This window comes from Artibeus jamaicensis, unplaced genomic scaffold (genome assembly GCF_021234435.1).
Source record: "Artibeus jamaicensis isolate MK-2021 breed Jamaican fruit bat unplaced genomic scaffold, CSHL_Jam_final contig_464, whole genome shotgun sequence".
Lineage (NCBI taxonomy): Eukaryota > Metazoa > Chordata > Mammalia > Chiroptera > Phyllostomidae > Artibeus > Artibeus jamaicensis.
This window is the reverse complement of record NW_026521842.1, coordinates 14,031,705-14,051,853: the sequence shown is the minus strand read 5'-3', so window position 1 is coordinate 14,051,853 and position 20,149 is coordinate 14,031,705. Positions and strand designations below refer to the sequence as shown.

At 47.6% G+C, this 20,149-nt stretch overlaps 1 protein-coding gene across 3 annotated transcripts in view; it reads right to left on the bottom strand.

The window, feature by feature from the left end:
• The window catches only part of IL34 (interleukin 34), a 58,953-nt gene extending 46,303 nt beyond the window's left edge, over window positions 1–12,650 (bottom strand). For 2 of the 3 annotated variants that reach the window (XM_053666589.1, XM_037154161.2), the window contains exon 1: window positions 12,477–12,650. The gene's annotated coding sequence lies outside the window, so the exon portion shown is untranslated. The remainder of the gene's footprint in view (window positions 1–12,476) is intronic. The other variant, XM_053666592.1, reaches the window with a different exon arrangement.
• Window positions 12,651–20,149: the final 7,499 nt, after the last annotated feature.

Sequence of the window (20,149 nt, the reverse complement as noted above, 5' to 3'; positions counted from 1 at the left end):
CACTTCTCCTACCTCTGTGTCTTTCTAAATAAACTTTCTCTTACGCTTTGAGTCTTGACTCTGAATTCTTTCTTAGCCAGAACTCAAGTACCGAAGTTTCTGAACTGAGGTCCAGTCTGACTCCGCCAGTCTAATACCTGGTCCCATTTTTCTGCCACTAACAGGAAGACCTAAATAAAGGGAGAGACATTCCATGTTCATGGACAGGAAGACTCAATACTGTTCAGATGTTTGCTCTCCCCAACTTGAGCTACACATTCAATGCCATCTCAATCCAAATCCCAGGAAGTTATTTTGTAAATGTCTACAAACTGATTTTAAAGTTTATATGGACAGGCCAAAGACCTAGAATAGCCAATGTGATACTGAAGAACTAACACTGTCTGGCTTCAAGACTTGGTATAAATATACAGTAATCAAGACAGTATGGTACTGGCAAAAAAAAACAGACAAATAGATCAAAGGAACAGAATAGAGGGCCCAGAAAAAGACCCACATATATACAGGCAACCGATCTTTGACAAAGGAGCAAAGACAATTCAATAGAAAAGTGTAGCCTTTTCAACAAATGGCGACAGAATCAAGTGGATGTTCACATGCAAAAAAAAAAAAAAGGAATCTCGACCTAGACGTTATACCTTTTATAAAAATTAAATCAAAATAGATCTTACACTTAAATGTCAAATGCAAATAATAAAACATCTAGAATATAACACAAGAGAAAATAATAGGTGGCCTTGGGCTAGGTAATGAGTTTGTAGAAACAATAAAAGCATAATCCATGCAGGTAAATGCTGTTAGACCTTATTAAACTTCAAAACTTCTGCTCTGCAAAAGACACAGCTAAGAAAATGAAGAGAAAATATTTACAGAAGATAGATCTTAAAAAGCTTGGATTTAAAAAAAGAAAATTCTTCAAACACATCAAAAGAAAAAAAACTAATAAAAATGGACTAGATATCTGAAAGGACATCTTGCCAAAAAGATGAGTGAGTGACAAATATACCCATGAAAATGTGCTCAACATTTTCTGTCATCAGGGAATTGCACATTAAAACAACAATGAGCACTTAACACCTATTACTTTTTGGCTAAAATCCAAAAGAACTGACAACACTAAATGCTAACAAGAACACAGAATCTCACTGAGTGCTGGTGGGAATGGGAAACAGTACAGTCACTTGGGAAGCTATTTTGGCAGCTTCTTACATTCCATTGCCATACAATCCTGCAATCATGCTTTTTAGTATTTATCCCATTCAGTAAATATAAACATGCACACACACGTTCATAGCAGCTTCATTCATAATCACCAAAAACCAGAAGCAACCAAGATGTCCTTCAATAAGTGAACATATAAAAAAATCTACAGCTCTGGCTGGTGTAGCTCAGTGGACTGAGCATGGGCTGCAAACCAAAGCGCCGCTGGTTCAATTCTCAGTTGAGGCACATGCCTGGGTTGCAGGCCAGTTCCCAGCAGGGGATGCAGGAGAGGTAACCATACATTGATATTTCTCTCCCTCTCTCCTTCCCTTCCCCTCTAAAGATAAATAAATAAAATCTTTTTAAAAATCTATAGTATATCCATACAGGGAGACATGATTCAGCATGAAAAGAAATAAGCTATCAGCATGGAAAGAGACTAGCAAGAGGGCCTAGGACAAGAAAACAAACTATCAAGCCACAAAAAGACGAGAAGGAACTGTAAATGTATATTTCTAAGTGAAAGACACCAATCTGGAAAGGCTATACACGGTACGACTCCAACGATGCAGCATTTTAGGAAAGGCGAAACCACACAGACGGTATAAAGATCAGTGGTTGCCGGGGTTGCGGGAAGGGAGAGGGGAGTGAGTGGACCACAGACGAGCTGTGGGACAGCGAAACTCTTGTGTACAACTGTAACTGGGGAAATCACAGTTGTCACAATGTCATTATGTATTTGTCCAAACCCACAGAATGCACGTCAAGAGTAAACCCTTTGAAGACCTGGGTGTGATTTTCCCAAGGGTGTCGGACAACCTGAGGTCGGGTGAGCTGTGCGAGGCTGGAGGCTCTGCATCAGCCACTTCCTGCTGCAGGGGCGCAGCCAGGAGGCCAGCGGGGGAGGGTTGCAGTTCCCTGTGTACTCCCAGAAGCCCGCGTTCTGCGGACTGGGAAAGCTGGGGCAGCCACTGGCATGGTCCGTTGTATTTGAGTTACTATATTTTGAGATAATTTTTTGATCCAAAAAAAACAAGAGTGAACCCTCATGTAAACTATGAATTTTAGTTAATAATAATAATAAGGCATCAATATCAATTCATCAATTGTGATCATTGTAACACACTAATAATGCATATTAATAACAAGGGTTACTGTGTAATCCAGATGTCTACATGAAACTCTCTGTACTTTCTGCTCAATGCTGTAAATCTAAACTGTCCTTTAAAAGAAAAAAGCCAATTAATTATTTTTTAAAAGAAAGCTTACAAAGTATAAAATGAAAATTACTCAGCCAATGTCAAGGGCTTTGAAGACAGACAGCCCAGGGTTAAAGTCCCAAATCCTGAACCAGCCTCAGCTTCCTCCTGTGGGTTAACAGTCACACCTTACAGGCTTGGGTTAAAGGTTCCAGAACTCCGTCACTGCAGCATGACGGTCAAAAATTATGTGGCCTACATGACTTCCATAGGCAAGGAGAGGAGTGGCTTTCTTTTTCTGGCCAGGAGGGGAACCCAGGCAGGCAGAACGAGAAGGCGGCTTCTGCAGAGATGACACCCAAAGGTTTCCCAGCTGCAGGAAGACACTGGAAAGCACCTGGCCCCAGCCCAGCCTCTGCAGGGCCGGCTCATCTGCCAGCCTCTGTGCATTGCAGCTTCACTGGGACCTGGACAGTCCCTCCAAGGAGGCAAGCAGAAGGGCTACATAGCCTGTGACCCGGTGCAGTGAAGGTGGGAAGGGCCTTGCAAGCAAGGGGGGCCACCACCCTGCCCTGGTGTGGCCCTCCACTGTGGGGCCCCAAGGAGCCCTAATCACCTTCTTCATCCAGAAAAATAGCACCACCAAGGCCCACTTCCAGGGTGGCCATCAGTGGGAGAGAAAGATGCAATGCACGTCATTCCAGCAGGCACCAATGTTACTGCTGTCAGACCAGCAACACAGAGCCTGAGGACAGCAGCAGAGAAAGGGAAAAGTCCAGGCTTCCGAACACATCATTAACCACCCCAAGCCTCAGTCTCCTCATCTGTAATATGGGAATAACAGTCCTTCACCTCCTGGGCTCTGTCTGAACTCGGTAAAATAGCACCTGCCCAGAACTGAGCACCCTGCCGGGCACAGAGGTGTGCCTTCTAAGATGTGAATGCCACCCCAGCTAACTCTGCCATAGTAGACAAATCACCGTCCCTGCCAGGGTTTCCACTGTAACCCTGCTCAGATCTGAGCAGAGAGGAGGCCACCGGATTGCTACCAGTGAGGATGGTGTTGATTGCCTTGCGGGCACTTGACTGGGGACTTGGACAAGTGGAACCCTGTGGGCAAGGTCCTGTTACCCAGAGAACAGGGTTGGAAAAAAACACAGTTGTAAAAAAGTAAAATGAATTCAACAGCTTTGGGAAAGACTCTGAGGCAAGGAAGGGAGTTGTTAAAGAGAGTCCCAGGGTCCCATTTAATGAAAGGATGTGGGAGGTGTTGAGTGGCAGGGAGCCTGGCTCCCAATCATAGCAAGTGTTTTCCGCACAATGTTATCCTTGAACCCTAGAGACACAGCACAGAGAAGCCAGCCCAGAGCAAGGCGGGCAATGCTGATTCACCAGCAGGGGCTCAGGCCACAGCTAAGTGGGTAGTCGTGAGAGTGTCAGGAGTTGGCCAGGGGCAGGGTGGCAGGGAGTGGCCAGCTTGGGGGAGGTGGATTCTGGAGATTTACACCCCACATAGAGGGCTGGAGCCACACTGTCTGGGTTCAAATGCCAGCTCCACCACCTACTGGCGAGGCTTGTGCAGACGATTTAACCCCTGGGTTGGGTTCCCAGCTGTTAAATGGGGATGATAGTAGCAACCACCACACAGGGTCCTGTTGAGGATTTGAGATCAAGCTTGTGCTGCACTTAACACAGTGCTTGCCTAGAGGAAAAGGCAGCCACTCTTATTATTGTTACTCAGGGTGGGGCTGGCAGCAAGCCTTCCCACCAGCCTGCTGCCTCCCTCTGACTTGGGTCTCAGCTCTACAAGGCCTGTTACACGTAACTTTGCCTGGAGTGGATCACATCGGAGAGGCACAGGAGACTCTGGCTCCACACGCCCATGCAGGAGTCTCCTCTGCAGCTTGCCCAGCCTCTCCTTACATGCTTCCGCCAACAGGGAGCTCTTCACCTCCATGAGCAGCCCGCTCCCCGTTCAGACAGCTCTCATCACAAGTTCTCCAGGCAGGGCCAAGACCTCCTCCCTGCACACTGCCCCTTAGAGAAAGCGATTTCTCTGCCAGGGACTTTCCGACGTCTGGAATCCGCCCACCCCACCAGCGGCAGGAATCCCTTGAACAGGGCTCCAGCTACTCCTTCAGGAAGGCTCCCCAGAACCCCACCCCGTGCATCTCATGCAGAACGGCACACTGTCCCCCCAGGGACACACACATCCCCTCCGGCTCCTGGGTCCACGGGGCAGAAAGTCTCAGATGGCCCCCAGGCCTTGCACTAATCATGGTTCACATACACTGTGCCACTCGACCGCCCAGAACCCCTGTGAGGCGTGTGCCGTTTCTTCACCCAGTGTTTTAAATCGTATGAAGCATGTTCTCACTGTTGCTCAACGCCGCTCACATCCGCCTCCAGAGCCCTTTACGTCTTCCAACACTGAAACTCTACCCCCACGAAACAATCATCCCTCCATTCCTCCCTCCTTCCAGGTCCTGGCCGTGACCGCCATTCTGCTTTCTGTTTCTATACATTTAATGGCTCCAGGTACCTCATATAAATAGAACCCCACAGCATCTGCCTTTCTGTGTCTGGGTTATTCCACTTAGCACACGGCCCTCAGGGCTCATCCGCGTGGGGAGTGCATGTCCTCTGAAAGGCCGAGTGATGCTCTGGTGCGTGTGCCACCCTGTGCCGTCCACTCGTCTGTCCAGGGGCACCTGAGCGCCTGCTACCCTTCGGCTCCTGCCAGTGATGCCGTGAGCGTGAGTGTGCGAAGACCTCAAGATCCCACCTTCGGTTCTTTTTGGGTCTATACTCAGAAGGGACATTGCTAGACCGTGTGGTAGTTGTGTTTTTAATCTTTTGAGGGACTGCCAGACTTTCCCACGGCGCCCATGTCACTTTACAACCCCACTGACCATGGCCGAGGGTCCCGACTTCTCCTCGTCCCTGCCAACACTCATTTTCTGTTTTGCTTTTGTTTTCTTATAGTAGTCATCTTAACGAGCGAGACACAATATGGAGAGCTCCTGTTTTAATCTCCACTTCATCGCTGAGGGAAGGGGGGCTGCAGAGGCTGGTGACGTGCCCAAGGTCCCCCGGGCAGCACGTGGCGGAGCTGGATTCAGTCTAGCTCGGGGCTGGCTGCCACTGTCTGGTGTTCTCAACAGCCCCCATCCTGGCTGGCAAAGCCCTGCTGTCCAACTGGTCAGTGCCCAACCTGGTGCCTCCAGCGTCCTCTGAGCTCCGTCAGGACGCAGGCTGTGACCGCGAAGGAAGGAGACCCCTCCCCTGCCCGGAGAGCATGAAGAACCCCAGTCCCCTGGATCTCTGCTACCCAGGCGACCCTGCTACTAAGGTGTCAGCAAAGGCCTTTCCCTGCGTGTCCAGCAGAGCTGTTGGCCTGGAAGCTTCTTGGGGCAGGGCCTCCCTCTGGGGCAGCAGGACTGCAGCAAGGAGTGGGGTAGGGGACGGGAGTGGGACACAGGGCTCCCTCCACAGCCACCAGATGAGCTGGTGGCACCTTGCATTCTCTTGCATGAGAGCAGGGGTAGCACGGGCTGTAGTGGGGAGCGGGCCAGGGATGGCGGGATGGTGCGAGGACTCTGGAATCTGGTGGGGCCTGGCGGGTGCCGGGAGCACAGGGTTGGACCACGGAGAAAGGCCAGGCACAGTACACGAAGTGACCCCATCAAGGAGCTGGGGATGCAGAGCTGGGGCATTCCCCACCCCCAACCTGCTCCTGCACTGCTGCATCCCTCCTGCCTGACCCTGGGCAAGCTGAGTCTTCCCAGAGCCTCAGTTTCTTCATCTGTGAAATGGGGGAGACTAAGTTAAACTTTGCAGGGAGCTGTGGGCCTTAAATGAGCACCAGACACACAGTGCCAGGCTGATGGGTGGCCGCCGACTGTGCGAGGCACCCTGCCTCCTCCCCCCCACACATATCCTCACCTGACCCCAACCTGCCCCGTTTATCCCACACTGTTCTGCCCTCCCCACCGCAGAGCCAGGAGAGCCTTGAGAATAAGGGTCCGGCCTCCCAGGTGACTCTAGGGAGTAATATTTGAATGTATTAGTTCTGGTTTACTTCTCAGAAAAACAAATAACACAGTAACAATCACTCCTTCAGGTCACAGAGCTGCTTGCCACTGCATTGCAATGATCAGGAATCACCCTGAATTCCATTTGCAGGGATGGCCTGAATGACTGCACAGTGGGATGGTCGGCGGCCACTGTGCAGGACAGAGGTCTACGTTTATTGGCATTTTCACCGCATAGATTTGAGTGGGGGTAAAAAAACAGGGCATAAGAAAGCCACGTATCGCTCCAAGTATGGTTTCCTGGTCGGCAGCAGCTGTCACCAAACCTTTAACAGGACTCCCAGGCAACCCCTGTGCAGGTCACAGTTTGGGAGGTGCGAGCACGGCTGTGTCGGCAGGTTGGGGCTTGCTTTTCTTATCATGCTTTTCAGAACTGTTGGTATATTTTTATAAGCACAGGTTATAAAAACAAAAAAAGCTATTAAAATCTTTGCGAAGATGTAAGATCAAAAACTATCAACTTCCTAAAAGAAAACATAGGTGAAAAGCTTTGTCACATTGGACTCGGCAATGATTTCTTAGACACTGAAAGCTCAGGCAACGAAAGCAAAAATAGACAAATGGAACTACATCAAAACTGAAAAATTTCGCCCTGGCTGGTGTGGCTCAGTGGATTGAGTGTCGGCCTAAGAACCAAAGGGTGTTCCAGGTTTGATTCCCAGTCGAGGCACATGCCTAGGTTGCGGGCCAGGTCCCCAGTTGGGGGCACACAAGAGGCAACCACACATTAATGTTTCTCTCTCTCTCTCTTTCTCCCTTCCCCTCTCTCCAAATAAATAAATACGTAAGATTTTTTTTCTTTTTTAAAGATTTTATTTATTTATCTTCAGAGGGGAAGGGAAGGAGAGAGGGAGAGAAGTATCAATGTATGGTTGCCTGTCGTGCGTCCCCTGCTGGGAACTGGCCTGCAACCCAGGCATGTGCCCTGACTGGGAATCGAACTGCAATACTCTGGTTCGCAGGCCTGTGCTCAATCCACTGAGCTACACCAGCCAGGGTATCATAAGATATTTTTTAAAAAATTGAAAACTTGCCCTGGCTGGTGTAGCTCAGTGAATTGAGCATGGGCCTGTGAACCAGAGGATCACGGTTCAATTCCCAGTCAGGGCACAGGCCTGGGTTGCAGGCCAGCTCCCAGCAGGGGATGCATGAGAAGCAACCATACATTGATATTTCTCTCCCCCCCTCCTTCCCTTCCCCTCTAAAGATAAGTAAATAAAATCTTTTTAAAAAATGTGTTTACCTCTTTAAAAAAATGAAAAATTTTGTGCATCAAAGGACACATGAGCCAACTGAAAAGGCAACCTATAGAAGAGAAGAAAGTATTTGAAAATACAATAAGCAGGGTTAGTTCTAGAGGCCTGGAATTAATTAATTTATATATATATATAAATTTATATATATATAAAAAGACCTACAACTCAACAACAGAAAAATCAAATAACCTGACTAAAAAATGGGCAAAGGACTTGAATAGACATTTCTCCAGTGTCGGTAAACAAATGACCAACAGACATTTGAAAAGATGCACAACATCCCTAATCATCAGAGAAATGCAAACCAGCACTGCAATGAAATATCACCTCCCATCCATTAAGACGGCTACTACCAAAACCAGAAAATCACAAGTGCTGGCAAAGACGTGGAGAAGGCGGACCCTTGTGAACCGTTGACAGGACTGTGAAGTGCTGCCACCGCTATGAAAACCAGTGTGGAGGCGCCTCAGAAAATTGAAAACACCGTTCCCACATGACCCAGCAATTCCACGTCTGCGTAGAGACCCTTAAAAATTAGAAGTATGGCCTTGAAGAGATATTTGTGAACCTGTGTTCATAGCAACACTATTCACGATAGCTAAAAGGTGGAAACAACCCAGGCGCTCATCACCGGGTGGGTAGATTAAGAAAATGTGGTGCATAGACAGTGAAATACAGTTGTTTCTATGGGACGATAGATAATACAAGAATTCGCTGTATTTTGTGTGCTCATAATTATAAACTTACTTTTGCCCACCCCTGTATCATTCAGCCTTAAAAAGGAGGAATATTCTGTTGCATGCTACAGCATGGATACATTTCTTTTTATTAAATTTTATTTTTTTAATTGATTATGCCATTATAGTTGTTCTATTCCCCCCTTCATTCCCCTCCACCCTACCCCCCCCGTCCCCACCATTACCCCCCCTTTAGTTTATGTCCATGTGTCTCAAGTTCTTTAGATTCTATATTTCCCATGCTATTCTTGCCCTCCCCTATCTATTTTCTACCTACCGTCTATGCTACTTATTCTCTGTACCTTCTCCCCCCTTCTCCTCCTCCCACTCCCCTGTTGCTAACCCTCCATGTGATCTCCATTTCTATGGTTCTGCTCCTGATCTAGCTATCCTCTTAGTTTGCTTTTGTTTTAGGTGTGGTTGTTAATAACTGTGAGTTTGCTGTCCTTTCACTGTTTGTGTTTCTTTAACTTCTTTTTCTTAGATAAGTCCCTTTAACATTTCATATAATAAGGGCTTGGTGATGATGAACTCCTTGGATTTGATCTTATCTGAGAAGCACTTTATCTGTCCTTCCATTCTAAATGAAAGTTTTGCTGGATAGAGCAATCTTGGTTGTAGGTCTTCGGATTTCCAGCATGGATACATTTTGAGGACATTATGCTAAACAAAATAAGCCACACACAGAAAGACAAACAGGACCCCATTTGTATGAGGTGCCTGAGCAGTTACATTCACAGATATGTTTAGTGGAATGGTGGTCGCCAGGACCTGGGCATTGGGGGAGGTAGCAGGAGGGTCACCACTCGATGGGGATGGAGTTTCAGTTTTATGAGATGAAAAAGTTCTGTTTCATAACAATATAAATGTACGTAATACCAATGATTAAGGTAGTTTTTTAGAGATTTCAATGATATGAGAAAGTAGAAAGACAAGTGCTGGCTCTCAGGAAAGAGGGAGGGGGAGGTGCGGCTGCAGGAAGGGAATGTGGGGGAGACAGGTAGGTGGGAAAGCGGAAGTGGGGGCCGGACGTGGTGGGAGGGTTCTGGGCCCAAACATAAATGTTCTCCTGCCAGGACAAGCGACAGGCGCCCAGAACCCTTCAGAGCAGGGACTGACCTTTCCGAATAGCTACCAAGCTAGTCCACATCTCTTTGGCCTTTCAAACTCATTACCTTGACTTTGCCCTTGCTAACTGCAGACACATCCCCACTCATCCACCTCCCCATCACCTGAGAGGACCCCAGCGGGGAAGGCCTGCCTGGGATGCACAGACAGAACTCTTCCAGCAGCCCTGAGAAGCTCAGGAGGTAGTTCCCAGGCTGATGGCAGTCCTGATCCTAGGGGACATCAGTGCCCCAACTGTGGACGTGGCCCTCATGCTCAAGTGTGTAGGAGAGCTGGAGCCCAGAAAGCCCCAGGGATTGCCACAGGCCTGCAGGCCATGGTTCTCAGAACTCCATGGAGTCTCTTGGGGTCAAAGGGCCAGGCTGTCCATTTTAGAGATGACTCTTCCTTCCAAGGCTGGGTCACGGATGGCCACCAGACAGGAATTGCCTGGGCGGGGTGGAGGGGCGGGGAATGGTGGGGTGTTGCAGCCTCCAGAATTTTTTGGACTCCCAGGAGATAGTTGAAAGAAGCCTACCTGCCCTGAACCCTCACCTGAGGGAAGAGGCCCACCCACACTGGTGGTGGAAGAACTGGGACCAGAACCCCAAGCCCCAACTCCCAGGCCTGGCCCCTTCACACCAAGCCTGTCCTGAGAATCCTACTTCCTGCATTTATTTTGGGTACCATCAAAGCCCCTGGGTTGGGGTGGAAGGCTGGGAGTACTCCAGGCCTCCAACACCATCCCCCACCCCCTGAATCTGCCAGAACATGCATCTCCAAACTTGCCTAAATGCCCACATCCTTGAGAGGAAGTCCAAATTCTTATTGGACCCTCAAGGTTCTTTAAAACTTGGTCCCCACTGGGTCCTCTCTTTTCATCTCTCACTCTCCCATTCCCTTCAGCCAGCCCTGCAGCCCTCCCAGACCTCCCGGACCTCCCGGACCTCACAAACCCCCTTCCCCAAACTCTGCTCAGCTTTTGCACTTGCTATTCCTGCTTCCTTCTCTCTGCCTGATAGACTGTTTTTCCTCCTTAAGTAGGGAACTGTCCCAAAGTGACCAGGTGGCTTGATCATAGCCTACTCTGCTCCCATGAGATGGGCTGTATCTCTGTATCAAGAGCAGGGAGCCTTTCTTACAGGTGTCCCCCCAGTTTCCAGCACCAGGGCATGGCCAGCCAGACTGATAAATGTGGATCAAGAAAATGAACACGTGAGTTTTCTGCCCGTCTTTTGTGGCTAATTCTGGTTCCTTCCCAAAGGCTCTGGAACATGGCCTTGACCTTCCACAATGGGTCCCTAAGTGCCAGCAGCTTTACCTAAGTTATCTTACGTGATTCGATGGCACTGGCAGTGACATTTCCATTTCAGATAAAGGAACTGATGAGAAGTGTAATGACTGCCCACTTCGGGAAATTGGTGCCACCAGGACTGGAACCCGGCCCGACCAGCCCGAGCTCATTCTACCGTGGCCTCCCAGGAGTCTATGGATCCGGAACAAAGGGTGTGCCTGCGGGCTTCTGGGGAATTCTCTATTCTGTCCAGGGATCCCTTAAACCTGTGCTTTGCAGAAGATGGTTGAAAGGTGGGGGAAGAATGACATCCAGTTCTGATGGCAGTAGGGGGACAACCTAGCCCAGAGAGACAAAAAAAAATCTTCAACAGGTGGCTGGATGGGAGGGGTCGGAGGTAGTCCAGACGACTTTCGTGATTCTGCCCAGTTTATACAAAGACCCAGAGAAAGCCCGGGGCTTGAAAAAGCCTTCCAGGGCTGCTAAGTAAGTGCTTTATACTCCCTCTGCCTTTCCTGTACCCAAAGAAGCTTTCTACTCTGTATTCTACATGTGAACTAAATGAAGTTATTAGGTGAGAAGTCAAGGTCAGGCAGCTGCCCTCAAAGGTCAAGCCTTAACCACTGTTAGATGGCCTTCATCCCCTTTCCTAAAAAGTCCCCAAAGGAAAGAAGTTCCTCACCCCCACACACACCATCATAGTCTTAGAAATTAGGAATTCGTCTCATAATTCCTAGGAGTGAGCCGACCCCATGGGCAATATGAGCCGAGTTACCAAAATGTTCTTGCCCTTTGCCCCAAGCATTCATTCTGGATGGGAAGTAAAACCCAAGGAAAGGGGGGAAAGTCTAAAAGACTAAAAAAGAATGTTATTTTCTCAGAGTTGCCCATAAAAGCAAAATTATTAATGACAAAACACCTGAAAGCAATTCAACTTTACAATCAAAAGGTCACGCATCCTGGGGTGGGTTTGTTAATGGGGTGGATACCACTGGGACCTTAAAAACAACAGTTAATTGAATAATTATGTTCCTTTAAAATAAGTGCAAAGTGTAAAGGCAGAACATTTTAATTTGATTTCAGAATGCCATCTACATGAGAAAGGCTCTCCTATGTCGTTTTATTTTTTTCTTTTTTTTAAAAGAATTTTAAACCGATGAACTTCGATGAGGTAATTCATGCACATGGTAATTCAGGCACACAGGACATAAACGTCTAGAAATCTAAAGCAATATATGAAGGAGCAGCATCCAGTAACCTATGACAACCATTTAAGAATGTGGGTTTGTCAATTTGGAAACTGCAGCAAGGAACACGGAGAGAAGTAACTTGCTTTATGGTTATTTGGACCTGTTATTTATATTTTTTCCCTGCAAGGCTAATGAAAGCAAAGGTTCAAAAAATGAAGAAACCCAGGACAGAAAGTTCACACCATTTCTCTAAGACATAGCTCAGAGCTTCTTGGCTGGGACCGTCTTTCGAGTCTAGCTCAGATCCCTCTTGCTGTGATCTAGGAAGGAAGCAGCTAAATCAGGTGGAGGAATCAAGCAAAGAAAACCATGACAGAAAATCGACTGCCTTCTTACCTGTTCACGTACCAGGATGCAATCTTCTAGAGCTTTGCTGGTGCTTTTAAGGGGCTCCAGGGCCCAGAGCAAGTGCCTAGGGGCTGGGGCAGTAGGTGCCAGGTGGGAGAGGCTGCAGCTTCCCCCAGCCCCACAATCCAGGCTTCCCGGCTGATGAGAGGGCGGGGAAAACAGGCTGAGGCAACAAGATTCAGAAACTGGAGCCAGCAAGGGCGGGGCAGGGCCACGTGTCCCCAGCCTGCTTTGGAGTGTGGAGTAGGAGGGGGCCACACACCCACAGGATCAGCTGCAAACTATTCTGACCAAAGGCCCTTGTTAAGATAATTGTGGGAGTCCCCAGTTGGGCCATTTTAAGGGGCCACCCCAGCTCCTCTCCAGAACATGATTACTTTAACAACAACAATGACAACAAAATCTTACAAAACTTAATCAAATTGGGTGATGTGGTAGTGACCACAGTGCATGTAGGGAACAAACACTGGAGAGAGTAAAGGCCTTTGATAAATGTCAGCATTAAGGACCAATTACCCAGTCTGAGACATGAGCCCAGAGAGCTTAAGTATGCACCCCTACATCACACAGCCAGGCTCCCCCGCACGGCTCCAGACCGTCCCTGGTGTAACACGCGGTCTGACACACAGCACTGGTGGGAGTTCCAGAGGACGCTGAAGACAGGCCCTTTGCTCAGCCCCCGATCTCCAAGAACGAGTGAGCTCTCACTTTGCATTGGCCGGAGCAAGTGCTCCATTTCCATCTGGTTTTTATGGCAAGCTCTCCAACCTCCTCAAGACTGGATTTGGGGTTCAGGGAAGGCAAACCCCCCAAGGGATCCTTTAGGTCTCCCACTAGTGGACATTACGAGTTAGGGGCAGGGGAAGGGCTGTGTTCAAAGCATCAAACTGTGCACCCTGGCTGGTGTGGCTCAGTGGATTGAGCGCCAGCCCGTGAACCAAAGGGTCCCAGTTCAGTTCCTGGTCTAGGGCACATGCCTGGGCTGTGGGCCAGGTCCCCAGTGGGAGGCATGTAGGAGGCAACCACCCATTGATGTTTCTCTCCCTCTCTTCCTTCCTTCTCTCTAAAAATAAATAAATAAAATATTTTTCTTAAAGCATCAAACTATCCAGCAAGATAGGGTACAGTGTTTCCCTGAGTATGAGCAGAAAGAACCCTTTATTAAGGGGCCCCTTATTAACATCTCGAATCTGATGGCACCTAGTTGGGGAAATGCTGAACTAGATGTCGGCATATTCTACTCTGAATATCAATGCCTGGCACAAGTGGTTGATCAAGAAAGGTTTCTCAATTGGATTGACTGGATTCCTCATTTGGCCCTGAACTTCCAGCAGGACAATAATGCCCACAATGGAATGCACTTGGCTAATTCCCCACCCCTGGCCCCGAGACAGTGGCTATACTGGCAACACCCTCTGCAAGGCCGCCGAAGAGCTCTGTCAAGTTGATTCATACCAGTCAGGCAACCAGTGGGGGGGCAAGAAGGGGTAGAGGTGATGGGGGAACAGCCATAGGACCTCACTGGGACCTCACAGAAGCCTGAAGAAACTCTGTGCCTTCTCTGGGACCTCTGGCTTGGAATGATGTCCCTTTCGTTCAAAGCATTGCATATAGGACTGCAGTGGAGGATGGAAGTGGCCCCAGGTCTCCCCGGGCTTCTGCACCCAAGTTCAGTGGCCACACCTTCTGTTACCCTGACCCTGGATGCTGGTCTTATTCTTCCCATTTTACAGACAGGAAATGAAGACCTTACTTAGAGATTGGTGAACCCAGGTCACCTGACTCTATCCAGTGCTCTTTCTGTGGCCTTCCCTCCTACCTGGCACTTGGCAGATGGGATCTTGTTTCTGATTGGCCTTTCTCCAGTTGCAGCATCAGCTTCTTAAAGGCAAGAGATTCCTCAGCTTGCCTGGTAGCAGCATGAGGCCCTAAGAACGCACAGTAAACCATACTACGTTTCATGATTATTACATGTCACCAGCTTATACACCACATTTAGTCATGGATCAAATTAACTTGGGGCCTCTTCCCAAATGGCCTACTCAAAGGCAGCTCTCATTCCCCGAGATTTTGTCTGCAATCAGGGAAAGGAGACTGTTCTGCTGGGTGGGCTTGTGCATTGAAAATAAAAATTTAAGATGTAGCATATTTTTTTAAAGATTTTATTTATTTATCTTCAGAGGGGAAGGGAAGGAGAGAGGGAGAGAAACATCAATGTATGGTTGCCTCCCATGCATCCCCTGCTGGGAACCGGCCTGCAACCCAGGCTTGTGCCCTGACTGGGAATCGAACTGGCGACTCTTTGGTTCGCAGGCCCGTGCTCAATCCACTGAGCCACACCAGCCAGGGCTGTGCACTGAAAATTTGATGACCAGGTTCAGTGAGCCGAGAGCAGCCTGGCCTGGGCTCACTTCTGTTCTGTAATGTTCCCAGAGAGCCAGAGCCCAGCACCGCTGAGGCTCTCTCTGGTGCTGCTCCTACCCTAAGCCCTTCTTTTGCTTCATGCTCCCAGCTTTAATCAATGTACTCTCAAAATAAAATAAAATGAAAACAATTGATGGCCAGGTTCTAGAAGGCAGAGCTAGTGGTGGGGAACTGAGAGGGTTTGCCCCTTGGATTACAAACAACGCTGACCGGCTCCTGACAGCTGCTGAACTTGACAGGGGCCAGCAGGGTGGGAGCTGTTAGCTATTTCCAGGTGAGTCTCCCAGCCTTTTGTCCCCAAACCAGAATTTTCTCAAACTGGATTTTTGGGGGCCCACAGTTTGAATAAGAAGCAATATTCCCTCATTCCCTACGATACTTAATTGTTTCCAGGTCTTATTATTACCAACAGATTGTGAAATAATACAGACTGAAAAATACACTCATGACCGGCAAATTGTTAAGAGGACGCTGGGGCAGAACCCAGGAATCTGACAAACTCAGATGATCCTAATGTCTAGCTGGGGTTAAAAAAAAACCCACTAAACAGGTTTCCTGAGATTTTTCTGCCCGAAAACCTTTGGCTGCTCACCCTCCGCCTTATTTTTGATTTGGGACCTTCTGACTCTCCCTGGAGGTCCCAAGGCTGTGCCTGTTTTATCTGCAGAAACCAGGGCCATGGGCCTTAGGCACTTCTGACCATGATGCCAGCGTCTCCATCAGAATCACCTCATCATCGTCCTCAGAGGAGCAGAAACTGCTAGGTTATAAGAACCCCCCTCCCACTTCTGGGTGCAGGGCAGACTTGTGAGGAGGTGGTGCATAGCAGGTGCTCCGGAAACACTGATGGAGTAAGTGAAGGTGTCCCGATGTTGGCTTTCAGAGCTTCTGTGGAAACGTTTGGTTGTGCTGGTCCAGACGGGTGAAGGAGATCCTCTGACTGCTGTGTCATATGTTTATTTCATTTCGGTTTCACTCCAACACCAACCCCACACGTGGGGCTATCAGATCCCCAAATGTGAATAAATCAGCCATCAACATGGACGGGTGCACTGAGTCCCTTCCGTGTAGCCCAGAGTAAGCCTCTGTCCCCTTACATTGATTCCTGCAGCAGAGATGGTTCTTCTGAGGTCTGGATATAGTCCTTGAATACATTTGAAGGGTACAATAAACTTAAAATATTCACATACAATATCCCATATGTAAATGAGCAAGTGGATGATTCATGCAAACACACGCTATTTCTATTTTGAAAAGAAACAGAATTCAGAAATTAAAAAAACTAATTGAGCTCTGGCTAGTGGGGCTCAGTGAATTGAGCACCGGCCTGCAAACCAAAGAGTCGCCAGTTCGATTCCCAGTCGGGGCACCAGGTTGGGTTGCAGGCCAGGTCCCCAATAGGGGGCTCATGAGAGGCAACCACACATTGATGCTTCCCTCTCTTCCTTCCTTCCCCTCTCTCTAAAAATAAATAAATAAAATCTAAAAAATAATAATAATTGAGATCCAGGCCGATCTCAACTATAGAATGGTCCCCACATTTCTGGCTTCCCGCTGAATGAGAAGCTTGAGAGCGGCCACAGGGATGGATGCGCCACGCATTCTGGAGACCAGCACTTTCCCAGTGAGACAAGTGAACCCCTGGGAGCCTGTCGAGCCCTAGCAGCTGACTTGGTGGAAATACATTAAAAAAAAATGAAAAAGCAACATTCCATCCACAGTCCCACTTGAACCCCTATCCCCCGAAGGAATGCTGTTCTTGGCAAGAGATCCTCCAAAGGAAACAACATCTGTGGAACCCGCATCCACGAGGTCAGGGGAAGCTGGGGCAGCTGCAACATTCTCATTCCTTCATGAGACCCGAGTTGAAGGCACTCAACAGAGCAGCTGGATGGGAGCAGTCTGAATAAGAAGCCAGCACAAGTGCCTCCGTGCCTTGATGTCGCCCCTTCTGAGTTCCATGGCAGCTTCTGATGTGTTCTCCAAGGCAGGACAGTTCCCCGTGACCTGGTTGCTCAACTAAACCAAAGGAATGGATTAGTTCCCCTTAAAACCTACACAGAGAGGATTTGTAATCTAGCCTCATCCAATCAGTAAATATTTATAATGCACCTTTTGTAGGTCCTGGGACAACGGCTATGAACTAGATAAAACTCCTGTTCTCAGCCTATTCATGCCTACTTCCTGGTCCCTGTGGTGTAGAAATGCCACTTGCCAGGGCCCTTCCTCCTGCAGAGAACTAGCAGGTTCAAGGATGGGCCTGCAGAGGAAGCTTGATGGCGACAAGGCCTAGGTATGACATCTGAAGCATGTGCAACAAAATAAAACAATAAGCAAGTGGGACAACATCAGACTAAAAAGCTTCCTTCTGCACAGCAGAAGAAGCAATCAACAAGGTGAAAATGAAAAGTCAGCCTATGGAATAGGAAAAATTACTTGCAAGCCACATAAAACTGGTTCAAGTCCAAAATACATAACGCATCCGTCGAACCCAATAGCAAAATAATTAAATTCTGTTAAATTTTAAAAATCCAGTTAAAAATGAGTGAAGGACTCCAACAGGTATTTTTCCAAAGAAGATATACAAATAGTCAACAAGCACATGAAAACATGCCCCGCCTCATTAGTCATTAGGAAAATAGAAATTCAAACCACAGCGAATTATCACCTCATGTCTGTGAGAACAGCCATCTCCAAAAAGATGAGATAAATGCTGGTGAGGATGTGGAAAAAGGAGAAGCTTGGTGCACTCTTGTTGGGACTGTAAACCGATACAGTCACTATGGAAAAACCGTACGGAGAATACTTAAAATAGTAAAAAAAGAACTGCCATGTAATTCAGCATTTCCACTTTTGGGAATAGACCCAACAGAAACAAAAACACTGACTTGAAAGAGACATCTGTACCCACATGTTCAGAGCAGCCTTATTTACGATCGCCAAGACATGGAGATGACTGAAGTGTCCACTGACACACGAACAGATGAAGCCATGATACATACATGCAATGGAGTATTCAGCCATTTGGGAAAAAAACAAAGGAAATCCTGCCGTTTGCGACAACATGAATGGACCTTGAGGGCATGCGCTAAGTGAAATAAGTCAGAAGTCAAATATTGTATGATTTCATTGGAATGTGGAATCTAAACAAAACAATCCCCCCCCCAAAAAAAGAGAAAAATCCAAATTCATAGAAACAGAGATCGGAGTTGTAGTTATCAGAGGCTGGGGTGGGGTGGGGTGCAGCAAGGTGGCCATAAGGTACAAACTTTCATTTATAAGATAAATAAGTACTAAGGATGTAATGTACAACATCACTATAGTTAACACTGCTGTATAACACGTATGAAAGTTATAAATAAAGTCTTTAAAAAAAAATAAAGTTATTCTCAGACATGTGCCCTGACCGGGAATTGAATGGACAAGCTTTCAGTTTGCAGGCTGGCACTTGGTCCATTGAGCCACACCAGCCACAGCTGGATCTAATCATTTCACAATACTAGGTCTGTCCAGGAATTATCCAGCCGCGTGCTATGAAAAATAGAGATGTTTATTGAAGAAGATACAAGATGCAAGAAACAATGCACATAGGACAATGCCGCCTCAGTCCCCTTCAAAGTTATGACCTTCTTAAGGAAATCTGGTTCACTGGTAGAGGTTTGAATCAAGTCATTAGCAACTGCAGCACGATGTTCCTTCTGCTCTGCTAGCAGAAGCCACGGCACAAATTTCACCACAACACATTTCATGCCAAGGTCCTGCGTCAGAATCTCAGACAGTTTTTGGAATCCCCAGATCAGCTTCTCGTTCTCGCACTGTCGGTTGTCGATCTTTGCTGATTGCAGCCCGTACACGTTCAGCATTCTCAGGTGTCCCGCTCATCGCAGGCCGTCCAGAATGGGGATCACTTTGAACACATTCACCATCTTTGAAGCGTCTGTGTCACACTGTTGTTTGTGCTGCACTCATTGCATCATCCCTGAAAGTCTTCTGAATCATCCGAACAGCTTCTGTGCGGGGATGTCCAAGCTTAACGCAAAATTTCATGCAGATTCATCACTTTACTTGGTCATTTTTTAGAACGATTTTATTTATTGATTTTTAGAGAGAGGGGGAGGGAGGAAGAGAGAGAAATATCAACGTGGTTGCCTCTCGAGTGCCCCACACTGGGGACCTGGCCTGCAGCCCAGGCATGTGCCCCGACTGGGAATCAAACTGGTGACCCCTTACTTCACAGTCCAGTGCTCAATCCACCGAGCTACAGCAGCCAGGGCTCACTCAGTCATTTTTAATGCGACAGCCACACAGTACACATGCTCACTCAATGGCATCTACTGCCCCCACTGACTAGTACAGTGAAGATGTCATTGTTCACGCAAGCACATTCCAGTCCACTCTCCTTGGCTGCCAGGTTCTATGTCACGCAAACCGTTCTTGTTTGTGTGACATGTCAGTTATATCTCAATAAAACAGGGGTAAAAAGAAAAAAGAAACCTTTCCAGCTATAAGAATTCTAGTAGAGGCAAGTCTGGAGAAGGCCCCTCAGTTATGGAGCTAAAATGCTATCCATACATCCCTCAAAACATTCTTTTACCCAGCGCCCCTGTAGTTACATCAACAGAATGTGAGAGTCAGCAGACACTTGAAAAGCGAAGTGTAAGAGGGAAAAGAGAACATCACAGGGTAGGTGCGGGGTGGGGAGGGAAGGAGACTTGGATCCATGGTTATTCGGTGACTCCTAAAGGAAAATGGAAGACTTCATTCTGCTGACCTAAGCCCCAAATATTAAGAGCTCAGGTTGGCTCAACAAGCACCCGCAACGTGCTGGGCTGAGTGCCAGGTACTTCAGGTACATGCTCTCATTTCATTCTCACATCGGCCCTGTTTATGTCCACATGATGGATGAGAAGCCAACTGGCCTGACCAATGTCATGCATGTAGTCAGAGGCCCACACTTGGCTGAGCTCAGGCCCTGTTAGTTTTGTCTCGACTTATTTACAAGTCCCCATTCCAGACTTATTCTTTCAGTGTCTTCAGGGAGAGGCGCCTAAGAACCTGTATTTTTACTGGGTGGCTGAAAGCAGCGATTTTCAATCTTTCTCATCCCATGGCACACTTAAACTAATTACTACAATTCTGCAGCATACCAAAAAATATGTTTTTGCCAATCTGACCACAAAATAGTATAATTTTAATTCATTCACATGGAATGGCTATTGTTGTCTTTTATCATTTTT